The following is an 18853-nucleotide window of genomic DNA, read 5'->3' on the forward strand; positions in this document are numbered from 1 at the left end:
CTGGGTGGAAAGTTGATGGAAAGTTCCAGTTTTCTCTCTCTGTTATAATAATGTTCTTTCAGGTAATGGTAGATGACCATATTTAGCTAATTGAATGTCTTATAGTAAGAAACACTATCACAGAAGTACTTACAAAAAACTAATTGCAGCATAAATATTAATTAGTATTATCAGAGTTATGAAAGACCGAAGGCTCTGTTATAGATCTATTTCCCCATGTACTTTATTGTACTTCATGTTTTTCATTTTCTTTCTTGGCTTAAGCTCATATTTCATTGACTAATTAGGCTTGTTTTTTGTTTGTATCTCTCTTTGTTCTCACATTTTAAATTGAAATTTTTGGGGAGGCAGGGTCTTGCTCTGTTGTCCATGCTGCAGTGTAGTGGCATGATCTTGGCTCACTGCTGTATCCACCTCTCAGGCTCAAGTGATCCTCCCACATCAGCTTCCCAAGCAGCTGGGACTACAGGCACACACCATCATGCCTGACTCCTTTTGGTATTTTTTGTGTAGAGATGTGTTCTCATTATGTTGCCCAGGCTGGTCTCCAACTCCTGAACTCAAGCAATCCACCCACCTTGGCCTTGCAAAGGGCTGAGATTACAGGTGTAAGCCACCATGCCTGGGCAACATTGAGATTGATTTAAAGAAATTGATTAGGGCTGGGTGTGGTGGTGCACACTGCTTATCTCAACATTTTGGGAGGCAGAAGTGGAAGATTTGCTTGAGCCCAGGAGCTTGAGACCAGCCTGGGAGGTATAATGAGGCCTTGTCTCTACAAAGATAACAATAAAAACATTAGCATGACATGATGGTATGCACCTGTAGTTCCAGCTATTCAGGAAGTTGAGGTGGGAAGATTGCTTGAAGTCAGGAGTTTGAGACCACAGTGAGCCATAATCAGGCCCCTGCATTCTAGCCCTGGGTTGACAGAGTGAGACCCAGTTTCATAAAAAGAGATTGATAAGAAACTCTTGATGCAACTCATTATAATTTTAAATGGAAACTAATTCTTGATATTACCTTAGCAATGTGTCCCCGAGAAAGTGTCAGAGCCTTTACGTGGACCTTCTCATGAAAAAGGAAACAGAATAGTCAATGGAAAAGGAAAAGGTGAGAACCGTATTTTATTTAAAAAGTCATTTGATGGAGACCAGGCGCGGTGGCTCACGCCTGTAATTCCAGCACTTTGGGAGCCCGAGGTGGGCGGGTAATGAGGTCAGGAGATCAAGACCATCCTGGCTAACATGGTGAAACCCCATCTCTACTAAAAACACAAAAAATTAGCCGGGCATGGTGGCGGGTGCCTGTAGTCCCAGCAACTCAGGAGGCTGAGGCAGGAGGATGGTGTGAACCTGGGAGGTGGAGCTTGCAGTGAGCAGAGATCGTGCCACTGCACTCCAGCCTGGGTGACAGAGTGAGACTCCATCTCAAAAAAAAAAAAAGGCATTGATGGAATGTTTCTTTTAAAATATGAGCACTAATAGAGTTTAATAGCTAAAGAAAATGTCCTATTAACTGTATCATAAGTAAAAGAGAAATAAAATGGTGATAAGTGGTGTCTCTAACCAAGGGTCAGCAGTTGATTCTATTGGAAGTACCACTAAAGGAGCTGAGTTATGAGTTCCATTTTAACGTACTCTAAGACCTGAGGCAAGTCAGGAGAGAGGGAAGAGGAAATAAATAAAAGAGAAAGAAAGAATGAGGAGGGCAGAGTGTACATGGAATAAATAAAAAAAAGTGGATGTATGTAATGGAGGGTAGTAAAGTCAAATTGAGCTGTAGAAGAAGGAAGAACAGGGTGTTAGAAATAGGAAGGAAGATAAAGTGAGCTTCCAGTACCAAAATGTGTCATATAATTACAGTAACATTTTCCTTCTCTTGCTGTCATTCTCGCTACTGGGGAGGCATTAAGGATTGAGGTACTTTACCATGCAGACCTGTGTTTTATCTACCATAGATGAACATCACCGTAAATGGTCAGCCATGTATGGCTATAATTTGTTTTTATAGAAAATGTTGTAACTTCACAGGATAGTATCATATTAACATAATTGAAAAGAATAGTGTTGGGTGATTTATTGGGAAGAAATTAATTAGAGAAGCTTTGCCTGATTAAAAGTTCATTAGAAACATTATGGCTTATAACGTAGTATTAAATTCAGGGACATAATAGGAAAGAAGTTGAGGCTAGGCCAAAAAGGCCAATTAGGGTAAACCAATATGGAAGCACACTAGTGTAGAACAGGGCATTCAAATTGTCATGAATTCGTTGAGGAGCTTCTGGAAAGTGCACATTCTGACTCAGCAGGTATTGGAGTCTGCATTTCTCATGAGCATTCAGGTGATGTTTGTGCTGGTCCTTGGACACAGCTCTGAATAGCAAGGGAATAGCCTTCCTTTAGAGAAATCTGGAAAAAGAACCACTGGAGAGCAATTTAAAAAATAACAGAATCCAGGGAAAGCTTTAATTTCCTTTTATTTCTGAGCATGATTCTAGCCACAGGGGAAGGAAAATGAGATGAAAAAAGAGAGATGACAGGTGTATACTACTGCTGAATACAGATGAAAAAAGTGGTCACAATCATCCATAAAAAGCAGTTAGGAAGGGAAGCATCAGGATGACAGTTCTGATAATCATTTTTTCAAAGGAAGAGGGATGGTGAAAGGGCACAAAAGGAGGAAAGAAAGACATTTTCTGGGGTCTTGGGAGTTAAAGCCAAGTAAACTTGAGACAACTCACTTCCAGTTGCTTCAGCATATGCCCAGTCTCACAAAAGAGGTTATTGCTGTGGAGAGTACTGGAGAGAGGAGGGAGTGCTAGAGTTGGGGTAAACCACAGCAGCTCATTTCACTTGATAACTGTCAGGCCTCAGGGAGAGAAGTTTCACTGACATGAGTGAATAAGATATGATTAAGTTGCATATAGATGCTTTGGCGAAATTTTTTTGAGACAGCCAGTTCTTTGATATGATAGCTGTTTTATAAAAGTCCTTTACAGTGTAAGATAATATACCAAACTTAGTTAATTTTAGAAGTAATCATAAAATTCATTCCATGAAAACCAAAATTCTCATTTTCAATAAATACTGCACTGATTTTGAAATATAAATATGTATTAATATCCAGCAAGTCTGTGGTCATTCAATGTTTTCTTTTTTGATAAATATTTTGATATCTGAAGCTTATTCGACATGGTTTATTTGATGTGTTTTATGGACCACCTTGCATGAGTGGATCAAGGAGCTCTAATTCAAGGCCAAATGAGGGGATAGGAGAAATGTAGGTGCTGCAGTAGCCCATGTGATCATGGGAAAAATGAGTAGTTTGATTAGCTGTTATTTCATAAGTGTGTATCCTAGCTGATCAATGTAGAACCCTTTCTTTGATGAGAGGTGAATCACACATTCACCTGAACTGTCATCCCAACTGCGTATTTCCTCAGTGACAAGACAAGGGGAATTTATTTGTGCTGTGCTGGCAGCAATGCCTCTGGTGTGTGGAGTTAAAATTCTCTGTACATTCACCATCAGCTTTGACATTGATTCTCTCAGGTTTGATTTGCCCCTCTGTTTAATGGTCCCTTTTCTCCTCATCAGTCCACGTGTTCACGGTTATATCAATGCTTTTCTATTTTAAGTATAGGCATTTGAAACATAATCTCACTACTGAAATGTAAACTGTGCATTTTGGGAATCCTATATTCCTATTTTCCTCATTGTGTTTCTGTCATGTTTCTGTCCTAGGCAATGAAAAGAAGAGCCAAGAAGAACCCTCAAAACCTTAAGTAATTATTTTTATAGCCAGGCCTGAGAATTCAGCTCGACAGTAACACTGCATGAATGTTTGGTTGGCCCTGTCATACTTACATATAATTGATGACATATCCCCTTTGCTCTGTAGGGCCTCCTGCAAAACATCCTTCCTTGAAGGTAATTAATTATGTATATTTTTGAATCACAAACTCCATGTTGTATAAAATATACATGATTTATGAATCGTTTTCTTTTAAAACCCATTCAGCCTAGCACTGAAGTGGAAGATCCTGCTGTGAAAGGAGCAGTACAAAGAAAGAATGTACAGACATTGAGAGCAGGTACATTTAATGGAATACTGGAAATAAAGTACATTCAATGATTGGATGTACTCATATTATTCTTATTCCTAATTCTATTTGTTCAATATTGAACAGAAGGCATTGGCATAAATGTTATTGCTGGTATCCATATTTGAATAAAAACAAATTTAGAAGCATAAAAAAGATTTTAAAAATGTAAGCTTTAAGTCAGATGTTTCTGTTTTAATGTTTTGAATAGCATGAAGTTTTCAGTATAAAATTTTTATACTTGTCAGGGATTCAAAGCAGTGAATTTTGAGACTCTTAAGATATTTGCACTGAGTTAAGTGCTAGTTGGAGTTCTGATCTTTACCTAGAGGAAAGCTTTACTTATTAAAGTGTCAGTTTCTGTTTTAACTTCAGAGGCTTGCTGCTAGTGTTATTACACTGATGATCTGAAGCCTATCAGATGTTCTAATGAGCAAGACTGTGTGTGTAGGTGTATATATAGATGTGTGTATGCGTGCGCTTGTGGCATCTTTGACTATTACAAATGACGAAAGTAATGATTCATTTATGACTGGTAGACACAGTCTTTTGAAATGGTGATTTTGAGCCTTTTTGGTGTTAAAGTTTTTAAAACATGATTGCATAGAGGCTACCAACATCATAAGTTGGTTGTTTTTCATTTCAATGCCCTTTTGAAATCTTTAAATACATTGTGATGCTCAGAAATAATAGGCAGAATTTTTTGTGTCCTAAAATGGTATGTGAGTGGTTATACACTTTATATACCTTTCTGCCACTTTCTTTGGTGTGTTTTGTATTATATTTTCCACTCGTACCCACATTGGTGTGATTATCTCTGGTTTAATTCATTTTACACTGTTCATTGTATTCCCTCATACCACTTTACCACATTTAGTTAGACTCTCCTGATGCTGATAAATGAAGAAATAAAAAGAAAAATAATGTCAGATTAAGAAGGCTTTTCTTTAATCGGTTTGTACCTATTAGCATTTACTATATGAGAGTTTAAACCTGAAAAGTTCAGAATACAAGCATGCACCACCATATTTTATTAATGCCCTTAGAACTATGACTCATGAGCCTTTAGCCTATGAAGTTAGGACAATTCATTTCTCTGAAGAAGAATGCTGGGCTGTTCTCAGAAAAGAAAACTGAAAATAGCAAATGATATTGTCTTATTTTACCTCTTGGACATCCTTGAATGAAACTGCTACTAAAGGGATACTCGGATCAAAATTCAGATCTAATGTTTTGAACAGTATAGTTTGTGAATGTCCAGTGATCATGAGCCCTTGATGGGGAAATGACCTTTCGAGTTTCACTTTTGCATTTTTTGCTCTTTTTGTTGACTTGTCTTGAAAGCTTAAATTCAACTATTTTATTTTTACAGAAACCAGGAATATAACCTTTAAAATATATGCCTGTCCTGTCTCACGGTGTTGTATACTCGTCAGATCTTGTATGAACATAGATTTATATGGGAACAATTAGGTTTTTTGTTTGTTTGTTTGTGTTTTTGAGACAAAGTCTTGCTCTGTCACCAAGGCTGGAGTGCAGTGGCTCAGTCTTGGCTCATTACCACCTCTGCCTCTTGGGTTCAAGCAATTCTCCTGCCTCAGCCCCTCGAGTAGCTGATACTACATGCACGTGCTACCATACCCTGCTAATTTTTCTATTTTTAGTAGAGATGGGATTTCACCAGGTTGGCCAGGCTGCTCTTGAACTCCTGACCTCAGGTGATCTGCCCAACTCGGCTTGCCAATGTGCTGGTATTACAGGTGGGAACCACCGTGCCAGCTACAAATAAGATTTTTAAGGCTATTATATTTTATACAATTCTTTGGTCTATGTGAATTCTGAAGGTATTCATGCATTGAGGGAAGATTATCTCAGTTTAATGAAAGCAGTTTTAATTTAATGTATATTCATTAAAAATTTTTTTGAAGTTTTTGTCTCTAGTACACGAAAACACACAATAATGTCATGGGTATTTGACCTTAATGTGTTTATGCACAAACTTAGTTATTCAAATATTTTCTTATCCCTGAAGAATCTTAATTACTAATAAACAAATTTCTCATGGAAAACAACATATATAACAGAGATGGTTGAGTGATTGAAAGTAAACTGTAGTAAATACCAGAAGCTTAGAACAAGTTAAGTAAACTTGTCTGAGTTAATAGCAATTACAGGACTTTTAAAATACATTGGACCATGGGGGAGTAGTGTATTTGTGGGGTAGAGGACAACATGGTACTGCTTCAGTGAAGAAAGAACTTTTACACCTTGTTACAATTTGTATTATTATTTACATTCTAATAAATAAAAACTTTATTTTCAGATATTTTACATCATGTTTCTACTAGTTGAACCATCAATAGTAAGACTTTTCAAAGATTTGGGAAGTTGCGAGTTGATGATAAATATCTGTATCACCATCAGTGATCAAAAATCAGACGGCAACTACCACAGATTTTGGACACGCAAACTTCATAGTTAAAGAAAGGATTAATCTTGGAGCTGTGTTTCTATCAAGGAATTACACTCTTCATTACCTGTGTGAATCGCAGTTATTAGAGTAGAAAGAGAGCCAAGAAGGGAAAGAAGCATAGAACATTTTATTCTAGATTACCTCGTTTGGCTTCATGCTACCATAGTTCTGACTTTTAAAAAGTCATTTTGTTGTCAAATGTACTTTATGTTTACTCCCCTTATGCAGCCTACAACCAAACAGAATGGTTCTTAGCGAGGCATTTGTATTCTTCCCTTAAGGAAAGCAACATATAAATAACAAAGAGAATGAGAAGAAAGAGTGAGTTCATTGAGGTTGGTATTTAACATAAATTTGAGTGCAGGTACCATGATTATATTTAGAATTTTGTGGCTGGATGGGAAAACCAGCTAGATGTCTATAGATTTCCTACTCAAACACAATGTGCCTTTGTTTTACTTTTACGTCTCTGATTTAGCAATTATTAGGTACAACTGTATGCAGTGTCACTAAAAATACCTCCCAAAACCAAATATTAAATAATGTCTATGGCTTTCTGTTTTATAGTGTTGATTTTCCCAATATTAATGGGAACCACTGAGCATTTGCCTTGTGGTGTCTCCCCAGCTGTATTCACATATTCCATCACCTTTTCTTAATGGATAATCATGCACTATGAGTAAGGGTTTTCAGAAAAGCTGTGTCATTTAAAGATAACACAGGAGCATCAAATTTAATTCTGCTAGGACGCCTGGTCTACTGATTAACTGCAGCTAATATGAGGTCTACTTCACATCCAAGTTAAATTCAGTGCCCTTAATCAGTCATATGATGAGGTCAACAGTAATAAATTATGCAATATTTTTTCACCCACCCCTATAGTTTTAATTTCTTTTTCCCCTTATGTCTGTGTTTAACATTTTGCTTTGCAAAACATGATAATAATCTTCTAGAGTAGTGAGGACAAGCTATAAATCCAAAGTTTCTTACCTATGCAAATGACTTGTTTGCTCTATTTTCTCATGAGCTTGGTAGATCCAGGAAACAGAACTTTTAAAACAAAATCCCCATATGTTGCTGGGTGCGGTGGCTAGTGCCTGTAATCCCAGCACTTTGGGAGGCTGAGGTGGGCAGATAACCTGAGGTTGGGAGTTTGAGACCAGCCTGACCAACATGGAGAAACCCATCTCTACTAAAAACACAAAATTAGCTGTTCTTGGTGGCACATGCCTGTAATTCCAGCTACTTGGGAGGCTGAGGCAGGAGAATCTCTTGAACCCAGGAGGCAGAGGTTGCCATGAGCTGAGATCACACCACTGCACTTCAGACTGGGCAGGAAGAGTGAAATTCCATCTCAAAAAACAAAAACAACCACAACCACAACAACCACCACAAAACCCAAATGCATTTCCTTGGCACAGTAAAACTGAAACAGAAAAAGGGTAAAGTAAATACAAGTAACTGAAAGAGTTTATGTATATTATTTTACTTTTCATTTGATAAAATTTGTAAAGTAATGAGCGAGTGTATTTCTCCAGGGACCCAGATATATACATTTATTTATTCAATAGAAATTCATTCTTATAATGGCCACTGATACCTCTATCCTAAATATTTCTGAAAACATCTCCTCAGGCCTGCATCATCTTTGCAACATTGCCTTATATTTTATCTTTGTTCATTGATTTATATGCCTCAGAATTTTATGCTCCTCGCAGTATTTAGAGTGAATTAACCCTAATGCAAATAGATCCGTGAACCACTCCTGAATACCTAATGTCCAAGCATCTTAAAGGTTTATATAAGGATTTCAGAAACTGACTTCTGGGTTGGGCACGGTGGCTCATGTCTGTGATCCCAGCACTTTGGGAGGCTGAGGCAAGTGGATCATTTGAGGTCAGAAGTTCAAGACCAGCCTGGCCAACAAGGTGAAACCCCATCTCTAATAAAATACAAAAATTAGCAGGTGGTAGTGGCACGTGCCTGTAATCTCAGCTACTCAGGAGGCTGAGGCAGGAGAATTACTTGAACCTGGGAGGCCGGGTTGCAGTGAGCTGAGATCATGCCACTGCCCTCCAGTCTGGGAGACAGAGTATAACCTTGTCCCAAAAAAGAAAAGAAAAGGAAACTGATTTCTGCCCAAAGCTCCATCTGTATCCCTTTCCCCATCTGCCTTTTTCTCTGGAATTACTGAGCTGCTGGTAATGGCCCCCTCACCATTCCTCTTCTGTAGAGAAATGCATACTCTCTTGGAGGCTTCTCTTCCTCTCTTGTTGCTGCCTGGCATGTGCTCACCCTTTCCTGCCCTCTGCCTCGCTTAATCTGGCTAACCTCACTCTCTAAGTCTCAGCTCATGGATGATCTTTAGGAAAGCCATCCCTGACAGCTTCTATTTTCCTTCCTTATTCCCCAGTGCCTAACACTTAGCAGGAACTCAATAAGTAATTATTTAGCAAAATTAAGACTGTTTATACAAAGATGATTCAAAAGATTGTCCTCTACAGTCTAGCAGCAAAGGGGGTCAACATGTAAAGACATGATGTGCAGGTCAGGTGGTAAAGTGACACTAGAAAAATTGACAAGGTACTAAGGGACCCCAACAAAGCAGACACCTGTGTGTGTGGAGAAAGATAGCTAGAATCAAAGAAGATTTCACATAGCATTCTGAGCCTTTTTTTTTCCTCTTTTTGGAGACAAGTTCTTACTCTATCACCCGGGATTGGAGTGCAATGGCATGATTGAGACTCACTGAAACCTCAGACTCATGGGCTCGAGGGATCTTCTCATCTAAGCTTCTTGAGTAGCGGGGACAACAGGAACATATCACCATACCTGTCTAATTTTTTGTAGAGTCAAGGTTACCTATGGTTCCCAGGCTGGTCTTAAACTCTTGGCCTTGAGCAATTCTCCCATTTTGGCTTTCCAAAGTGCTGGGATTACAGATGTGAGCTATTATGCCCAGCCTACTTTCTGAGTCTTAAAAGATGAAAATAAATTTTTCAGAATAGCAGGGGAAAACATTTGTGATGTAAAAAATGGGGTGCACACTAATTGAGGTATAAAGAACAATAATTTTGCAAATTATTAGTAACTGCCAACTCAATTAGTGTCTTGTTAAAAAGATAGTGTTACAAAGTATAGTAAAGCATTACATTGTATATTTTGACTGTATTTCAAATTTCTGTTTTGTTTCCAACAGTTTTGTTGACTTATGTTGGGTGGAACAATTTGTGAGTGACCCTGAGATTTTGCATGGCTTGAATCTGGTGATATCTGGTGTCTCCCCAAGTGGTTTGTTGAAGTTTTGGATAATTAGAAGTATTTCTTACAGAAGTAAATATTTCAGTAAACATTGTTTCATTCAAACTCTCAAAATATAAAATACAAAGAAATGTTATTCTCTATTTATTTTTATAAAGATTATAGTCTTTATCTAACTCTTCTTAGTTCATTTGAACTAAATCAATGAATTTATCAACAGAACAAACCTTACCAGTGGCTTTAGAGGAAGAGCAAGAAAGGTGTGAAAGAAGTGAAAAGAAGCAATCACAGGTATATGAAAATTTAAGTTCTTGTTTAATATTAGGTTTTTTTTTGCTTTACTAACAAAGCATAGTCCAAATGACATGACCTTTCAGAGTATACCTTTAGAATCCAATAGATCATAATTTTATATTTAATTTTTAAAACATCTTAACCAGTTATGAAACTTAAGATATTCTTACTATCTCTAGTAACTATTAGTTACTCTAGTAATTCTTAGTATCTCTAGTAACTCATAGCTGTCTTTACCCTTGGAATTGAGGCAAGAAATTTTCAGAATTATCTTGCTGTTTTATTTATATAACCTTACTCATAATACACAAGGTAACATGAAGTATTGGGTCATATTACTGAGGAATAGAAATTATGAACAGTTTAACAACAATGGCCACTGAGTTAAACTAGTGTTAAAGGAGTCATCATTGCCAGTGCTTCAGATGTTGCAGTTTTATATTGCTGGTCACCAGTGCCGAGGTTAAAGGTTTATTCTGTTTTGTGGTCACCAGTTGACCTCTGTGTCTGTGTTCAGGGAGTGAATGGGGTCATAAAAGTCAACCCAGTTGCCTATTAAGAGAATCCTACCTTGCAGAATGGGACCTTTGGTGTCAGGGTGTGAACAATAACTTTATTTCAACATAAATACATAGTAAACATTACTAAAATTTAAAAAATCCAAACCCTATCACTACTGGAACTTAAAATATATTAGAAGTGAATATAAGCAGAAATTCTATCTAGATACATAACACTATCATAGTATATCATTTGAATTAGAATTTAAAATTTTGCTTCTCTTTCTTATTGGTGTTCAGTTTAGCTCTTAATAACTTAGTGTTTGCCTAGTGCTCTAGTTAATCTTCAGAAATAAACATGCACTGTAGGGGCTCACTCTTTCTGGTATGCTGAGGTAAAGTCTTTGTAAGACAGGAAGCTTTTATAATACTACCTATCATCTTTGAATTCATTTCTGGTAGATTTTACACAAATGCATTAAGTTTAGTCCAAACAGACACTGAGAGTTCAGCTTGCTGGTTCATGTTTCTGTTCTATGTTAAGCCAAGGCAAATTATTTTTGACTTTTTAGTTACAATCCCATAATTTAAGAGTAGCAACACATAGATTAAGTTTCACAGTTAAATTTTAACTATTTTATAATATTTCTTTGTTTATACTTGATTAAAGCTAAGTTTAAAACATGCACTCTGACAGAAAAGACATCTGAGAAACAAAACAAGCAAATTTGTTTTCCATTTTGCACCTGCCCCCCCCTCCAAAAAAAGTCTCAAGAACCAGAACTGGGTAAGAACAGTGATAAAGGGACTCAATCTATATATTCATGACTTTCTTTAAAATTCATTACAAACAAGTTCAAGCTGAATATTGGTAAAAGTTCTGAAAACTCCAAAATTACTGCTTGCCCTGAGGAAGAGCTCCTACATGGTAACTCTAAAGAGGGATGAACAAAAAAGGAGTGCCCTCTAGTCTGATGAATCGTGTCCCTGATTGTGAGGAGAAAAATGTATCTGGAGTGTCTAGCTCTGTGGCAGTCCAGGCAGCGCCTGAACAGAGGAAGCCCATGTCAAATGTCTTTTTATTCCATTCACACTCCAGGTCCCTGAAATACACTTACCAGTCATCTTCTAAGGTTCATTTAAATTAAAATAAATCAGACTATAAAAATGATAACAAACCAGACACACAGCTTGTTTCTAACACAGATGATGGAAATTTTTGTTATGATATAGAAACTGAAAAAGTAAGGAACCCAGTAATTATGATTGAAATGAAAGATGATTAAGAGTTTGACATGCAAAAGGAAAAATATATAAACCCAAATACCACTAATTGGAAATTAGACATTAGGCATTGGTCTCAGTCTAGAGGTCCAGAAAGTCTTTTTGATTTGTGGTTTACCCACCCCAAAGAAATGAAGCACATGATTCAGATAGAAAGCCACAGTATTTCTGCTGCTACAGATACTTATAAAAACAGAAAACCAACACAGTGCTTATTCCAGAAGCCGCTGTATGACAATCCCAGTGTTAATAACTACAAAACCATGAATCTTGAATTATAAAATGCGGGTTATTCTTTGCCACATAGTGAGAGAACATCAAAAATATAGCTAGAAGACTTACAGCAAGATATTCCAAGGTCACTAAGATAGCACATGTATACATATGTAACAAACCTGCACATTGTGCACATGTACCAGAACTTAAAGTATAATAATAGTAAAAAGAATGAGGTAGGCATGTTACAAGTAGAGTTCCTGGCTTTGGAGAAAGAGAAAGTCCAACTTCAAAAAGACAGAGGTTCACTTGCTGCTTCTTTTTTCTCTTTATCAATTATTTGATTTAGTCAAATTTTCTATTCAAGAAAATCTCATGTGTACAGTTACAGCGGGGTTTTCTAAATGTGTAATTATGTGTCAAAGTAGATTAGTCCTGCTATCTAAACAACGGCTCTGGAGAATGTTCTCATAATGTTTCTTCATTAATCAACCTAAGTCTCACTCTCAGTCTTCCAAGTGGCATATGAGCTGGGAAACTAATTCAGCCATATACCATGTGACCTTCTGAACCAGATCAACATAAAGAAATTGCTAAAGAAATAAGCTTTAGATTCTAGATTCTTTTTTCTGTATTCATTTAGGGATGAATTACATTTATTTAATGATAGAATGGGAATACAATGGGAGGGAAGCAATGACTGAGATGAGCCACAAAAACACATCTAGCCTTGAGAGTTGCAATGAATATTCCCAGCCAAATGAGTCTGTTTAATGTGTTTTCATGCACGCCAGTTTATCTGCTTAGCTCAAACTGTTTGAATTTATAGTTTCATCATGGTTATTTCCAATATTTTGAAAACAAATATATACTTCCACATATTTTTAAAAATCAGCACTCCAATATTTCTGTTGAATCAGACCTTACATTATGTTGTTTAATGAAGTATGGAAAGTTTTGACATGTCTGATTTTTATCATGTAAGAAAGAAGCATAATTTCTTAGCTAAAAATTTAGCCTTTGACTCTTTAGTAGAAAGTTGAGTTCTGTACATTGTGTTCTAAAGATAGACAAAAATCTAGAGATTTTCTTCTTTCAAAGTAAAAGCAGATGAGGCCTTTTTCCACCCTCTGAGGTGTTAAATTGCTTTGCTCAAGTTAGACTTTTAATATATCTGACTAATTTGATAAATTTATCTGGTAATTTATGTAATTCAGCAATATGGAATTGTATCATGTTATTTGGTGCCGTGAAATGCTAGGGAATGCCACCTCAAGAGCTCTGGATGAAACATTTCATATGTCTTGGTTGGTTTGACTCCCATTTTCAGTAGATAATGGGGCTAAAGTAGATAACTGTACCGTATGTTTTCCACCTATAAACGTTTGTGGTAATTGAATGTGAAATCTGGGAAGCATCTCGTTTTCCAGAATTCTGCACTAGAAACTCAGCAGTTTCACTCTGCTTCTTGTGTTGTGGCAAACATTGGTTCCCATAGTTCAGGGAGAACTTTCACTTTTTTGATATCCCAGGATCCAAAAAAAAAATAAAAAAAGAGAGAGATAAAAGGCAGTGGGGAAAAGAATAGCTCAGTGCAGAAAAGGGAAAACTTCTTTACTCTTCCTGAAGGCCTACAAGGTCACATCCTCTTAATCTGGCTATTTCATGTAAAATCCAGGTGGCAATGACAGAAGATATATGTTATGCCTGTGTCTTTTTATTTCTCTGTTTCTGCCAGTCAGATAGCATAAACATTTATATCAGATAGCAAAGAGTGGATGCGAATAAAAGCACAAAATGGAGAAGAGTCCTTTTTGAAATTTTGGAAAATTATTCCATTCACTCAAACAGAAATGAGCAGACTTGACAAAAATTTCAATGATAAAATGATAAGTATCTTATAATTATTATGTATAATGATAAAATTAAAGTAAGCACAAAATACTTTTATCATTAAAATGGTGATAGTTAACCTGAATCAAGTGAAAAAATCAGGGAGAAAGTTTTTTTATTGAATAAAATAAAAATTATTATTCATATTACTTTTATTAAAGGTCAAAGAAGGAAATAATACAAACAAAAGTAAAAAAATACATCTATCAGAAAATGTATGTCATAGTACATCTTCTGCTGCTGCTGACAGATTAACCAAACAAAGAAAGGTTGGGAAAACGTATCCTCAGCAATTTCCCAAGAAACTGAAGGAAGAGCAAGATAGGTAAGTAAGCCTACAGCAGTGTGTTTTTGTTTTTGTTTTTCTTTTTGTTTTTTTCTGAGATGGAGTTTCTCTCTTGTTGCCCAAGCCGGAGTGCAATGGTGTGTTCTCACCTCACTGCAACCTATGCATACTGGGTTCAAGTGATTCTCCTGACTCAGCCTCCCTAGTAGCTGAGATTACAGACATGTGCCACCCTGCCCAACTAATTTTTTGTATTTTTAGTAGAAATGAGGTTTCACCATGTTATCCAGGCTTGTCTCAAACTCCTGACCTCAGGTGTTCTGCCCACCTCGGCCTCCCAAAGTGCTGGGTTTACAGGAGTGAGCCACCGTGCCTGGCCACCTATAGCAGCATTTCTCAGCAGATAATTGTCATTGTGCTATAAACTAATTCAAAATTGGACTAATGTTCCTTATGATTAACAAGTTTTATAGTTTTACCAGGGATATTTCGCCCTGCCTGGTAATCAGAAAAATGCAAATTAACATAAAATAAGATATATTTTGTAAAGTCATGCTGATATTGAAAAAGTAATTACTACCATTGAAAATGTGAGGAAAAAGGCATTCTCATACACTGTTGGTATATGAAATTGGTAAATTATTTCTGAAGGGTAACTTAGTGCTGTGTATCAAAATTTCAAATAACCTGACATCCCTTTAACTCAACAACTCCACTTCTGGGACTAGATTTCACAGGAAAACATAACTTGTGTAAACATACACATACTTATTAAGGGCATTAATTATATATTACACATAATGAACAACAGCTTAATAAATATATAAAATATATGTAATAAGAAGGTGAATTGGAAGTATTAAGAAAGAATTATAAAAAGTGTGGGGTAACAGATGTTAGACTCTTTAGCCTAGTTTTAGATGACAATCATCTGCAGATATAGTTTGTGTGAGAGACATCTTACTCTGTAAATCATTTGGAGAGACACCTACAATATTTCATAGAGATGAAAATTTATTTCTAGCGAACTTATACGCTTGTCAATAAATAGTAACTTTAAAAATTTAGTTGATTGTAAACGATCTTTTCTAATCGGGGAGTAATTATGACTGTGTGATTTGAAAAGGTAATTTTGAACTTCTAACTATGCTGATTTATTTCCAGTATCCTTTTTTATAATACATACTAGAGTGACTAGTAACAAAAACTTTAGCAGAATATTCTTTCCTTACTACTTTTCAAGTATATGCATTAGTTTGAAGATGTTGAAGTGAGAAATTAAATATCTGAGAACTACAAAGGATAAATAATCCAGAACATAGAAATTTTATTAGGATGATAAAGAGCATCTGCAGAGGTAGATCACAGGATGATCTCTTTGTTTTTTAACAAAATGAATTTTAAGATAAATGTCTTTATCTGCAGATGCATCTTAAGACAAGAAAGTGAAGAAAAAACAAATGTTAATATGCTGTACAAAAAAATAGAGAAGAATTAGAAAGGAAAGAGAAACAATATAAGAAAGAAGTTGAAGCAAAACAACTTGAACCAACTGTTCAATCACTAGAGATGAAACTGAAGACTACAAGAAATACTCCAAATCAGATAAATCAATCTTTGGTAAAAATTCTATATTTTAAACATTATTTTATCAATGTTACTTATAATATCCTCTTGATGTAATATATAATATTTTGGTCTAAAACAAACCAGAAATGTTATCTCATTTTCAAAAAATGAATGATGACACTTACAGGTACAATTATTAATATTTATTATAAATCTTGGCATCCACATAGGATATTATTTTATTACAAAGAGCTTTTGAAAACAATAATATGCCATAATATATACTTAGTGATAACCTATTGATAAAGATTTTTTTCCCAGTAAAATTGTTCCTTGTACTTCCCGCTATTTCATATTGATTACTGTACCTAATACTATAAAGAGGAAACAAATTATTGCAATCACAAATAATCTCATGATATTCTAAGAAGAGCTCTATAAATTTTATCTTATTTACCATTGGTGTTTTGAAATAAAAGTTTTCTTTCGTATTGATACATTTACACCACAGAAGTAACTGTGATCTGTCAGAGAACTAGAAGTAGCGTCAGAAGTCCTGGGGAAAGTCCTGTAGCTTGCTTATATTTTTAACATTTCTTTTTCAAAATTGTGGTAACTAGATGAGTTCATCAATGAATGTATATAGGAGTGACTCGTATAATGTCTAGATTTATGATTTAGTAAATGTAATTCTTACAACTGACTATAAAAGTGTTAAAAGAGTCAAATTGAAATAGAATGTTATCAGTGAAACAGAACTGTAGTAACTCTGGGAAATTTTATCTGTCCAAATACGTGTGAAGTAAGGTTCTTACTATAGGGTGGTGTATGGGTTAGATATCAAAGTGTAAATGCAATTTTTTGATATATTTTAATTTAGTCAAATTTGTTAATGCTTTAATTTATGCTTTTGAGGTTGTTGTAATTCAGGGAAAGGCTTTTCCAATTCTGAAATTCTTAAAAATTCTCTGGTGTGCGTGTGTGTGTGTGTGTGTGTTTACTTTTATAAATTCATTGACTTTAAATAAATTTCTGAACTTTTTGGAACTTATGCTCTTTAAGGTTCAAAGTTTTGCTTCAACTTTTTCTCCAGTTGGATATCCACTTACAGTAACCTTTTTAGTATATGGATGTGCAGGTTATTCTTTAACTTCAGAGGTAATCATGATATGTTATTTTATTGAGTACTAGCTAAAACTTTCTTTTGTTTTATTTAGGATTTTCATAATCACGAAGAAATGAAAGATCTGATGGATGAAAATTGCATTTTGAAGACAGATATTGCTATATTCAGACAGGAAATATGCACAATGAAAAATGACAACCTGGAAAAAGAAAATAAATATCTTACGGACATTAAAATTGTTAAAAAACAAATGCTGCCCTTGAAAAGTATATAAAACTCAATGAGGAATTGATAACAAAAACAGCATTCCGGTATCAACAAGAGCTTAATGATCTCAAAGCTGAGAATACGAGGCTCAATTCTGAACTGTTGAAGGAAGAAGAAAGCAACAAAAGACTGGAAGCTGAAATTGAATCATCAGTCTAGACTGACTGCTGCTATAAGTAAACACAGTGAAAGTGTGAAAACAGAAAGAAACCTAAAACTTGCATTAGAGTGAACACAAGATGTTTCCGTACAAGTAAAAATGAATTCTGATATTTCCGAAGAAGAAGTTAAGAATGAGTTTCTTACTGAACAACTTTCTAAAACGCAAATTAAATTCAATACCTTAAAAGATAAGTTCCGTAAGAAAAGAGATACTCTCAGAAAAAAGTCATTGGCTTTAGAAACTCTCCAAATGACCTAAGCCAAACACAGCAGCAAATAAAGGAAATGAAAGAGATGTATGAAAATGCAGAAGCTAAAGTGAATAATTCCACTGGAAAGTGGAGCTGTGTAGAAGAGAGGATATGTCAACTCCAACATGAAAATCCGTGCATTGAACAGCAACTAGATGATGTTCATCAGAAAGAGGATCATAAAGAGATAGTAACTAATATCCAAAGAGGCTTTATTGAGAGTGGAAAGAAAGACCTCATGCTAGAAGAGAAAAGTAAGAAGGTAACGAATGAATGTGATCATTTAAAAGAAAGTCTCTTTCAATATAAGAGAGAGAAAGCAGAAAGAGTAGTAAGTATCAAGGAAGATAAATATTTTCAAACTTTTAGAAAGAAAATTTAAACATTTGGTTCTGGATACATGTTGAACTTAGTTGAATATAAAAATCAATGGATAAAAAGTGTGTTTACCATACTGTATAATTCCATTTACATGAAGCATCCAGAAAAGATAAACGTATAGGGAAAAAAAGTAGACTAATGTTTGCAAAGGGCTGGGGCTGAAAGCTGGTAGTGACTGCTAATGGGCGTGAGGGATCTTGCAGTGATGGAAATGCTGTAAAGTTGGATTGTAGAGATGGCTGCACAACTCAGTAAATGGACTAAAAAATCTTTTAACTTTAAGTTAAAACAGATACATTCTATAGTATGTAAATTATATTTCAACAAATCTGTTTTAATAAAAAAAAAAAAAAAGGAAAACCGTGTTTACTATACCAGCTTAGAAACGTGCCTCATTTCTAGGAAATAAAAGGTAGAGGTGAGAGATGATTTACTTTGAGAAAAGACATTGTGTCACCTATGAAGTTTTATTAGGCACAGAGTCATATTTTAAGGTAGATAGTTCTGTACTGATGAAATAATAATTTTAATGACTTTATGTTGCCACATGTTAAGACCATAATGTAAGTATAAATGGAAATATTTACACCTGAAATGAGTATTTTCAAATTAAAATTTAATTGATTTTCTTTGACACTTAATTCTAGATTTCCCAGATGAACTGAAGTGTATTGCTGTGTCTTGTAATACCTTGCTTTAAGTAGCTTTTTATGTATTTTAGTTGGTATATCTTTGTTATTAATCATATTAATTTAACAAATCTGAAAACATGTCAAATTACATAT

The 18853-nt window shown here is 35.3% G+C and overlaps 1 pseudogene; it reads left to right on the forward strand.

The window, feature by feature from the left end:
- Positions 1–50: 50 nt before the first annotated feature.
- Positions 51–18069, forward strand: LOC129137830 (putative ankyrin repeat domain-containing protein 20A2; annotated as a pseudogene).
- Positions 18070–18853: the final 784 nt, after the last annotated feature.

Source organism: Pan troglodytes, chromosome 15 (genome assembly GCF_028858775.2).
Source record: "Pan troglodytes isolate AG18354 chromosome 15, NHGRI_mPanTro3-v2.0_pri, whole genome shotgun sequence".
Lineage (NCBI taxonomy): Eukaryota > Metazoa > Chordata > Mammalia > Primates > Hominidae > Pan > Pan troglodytes.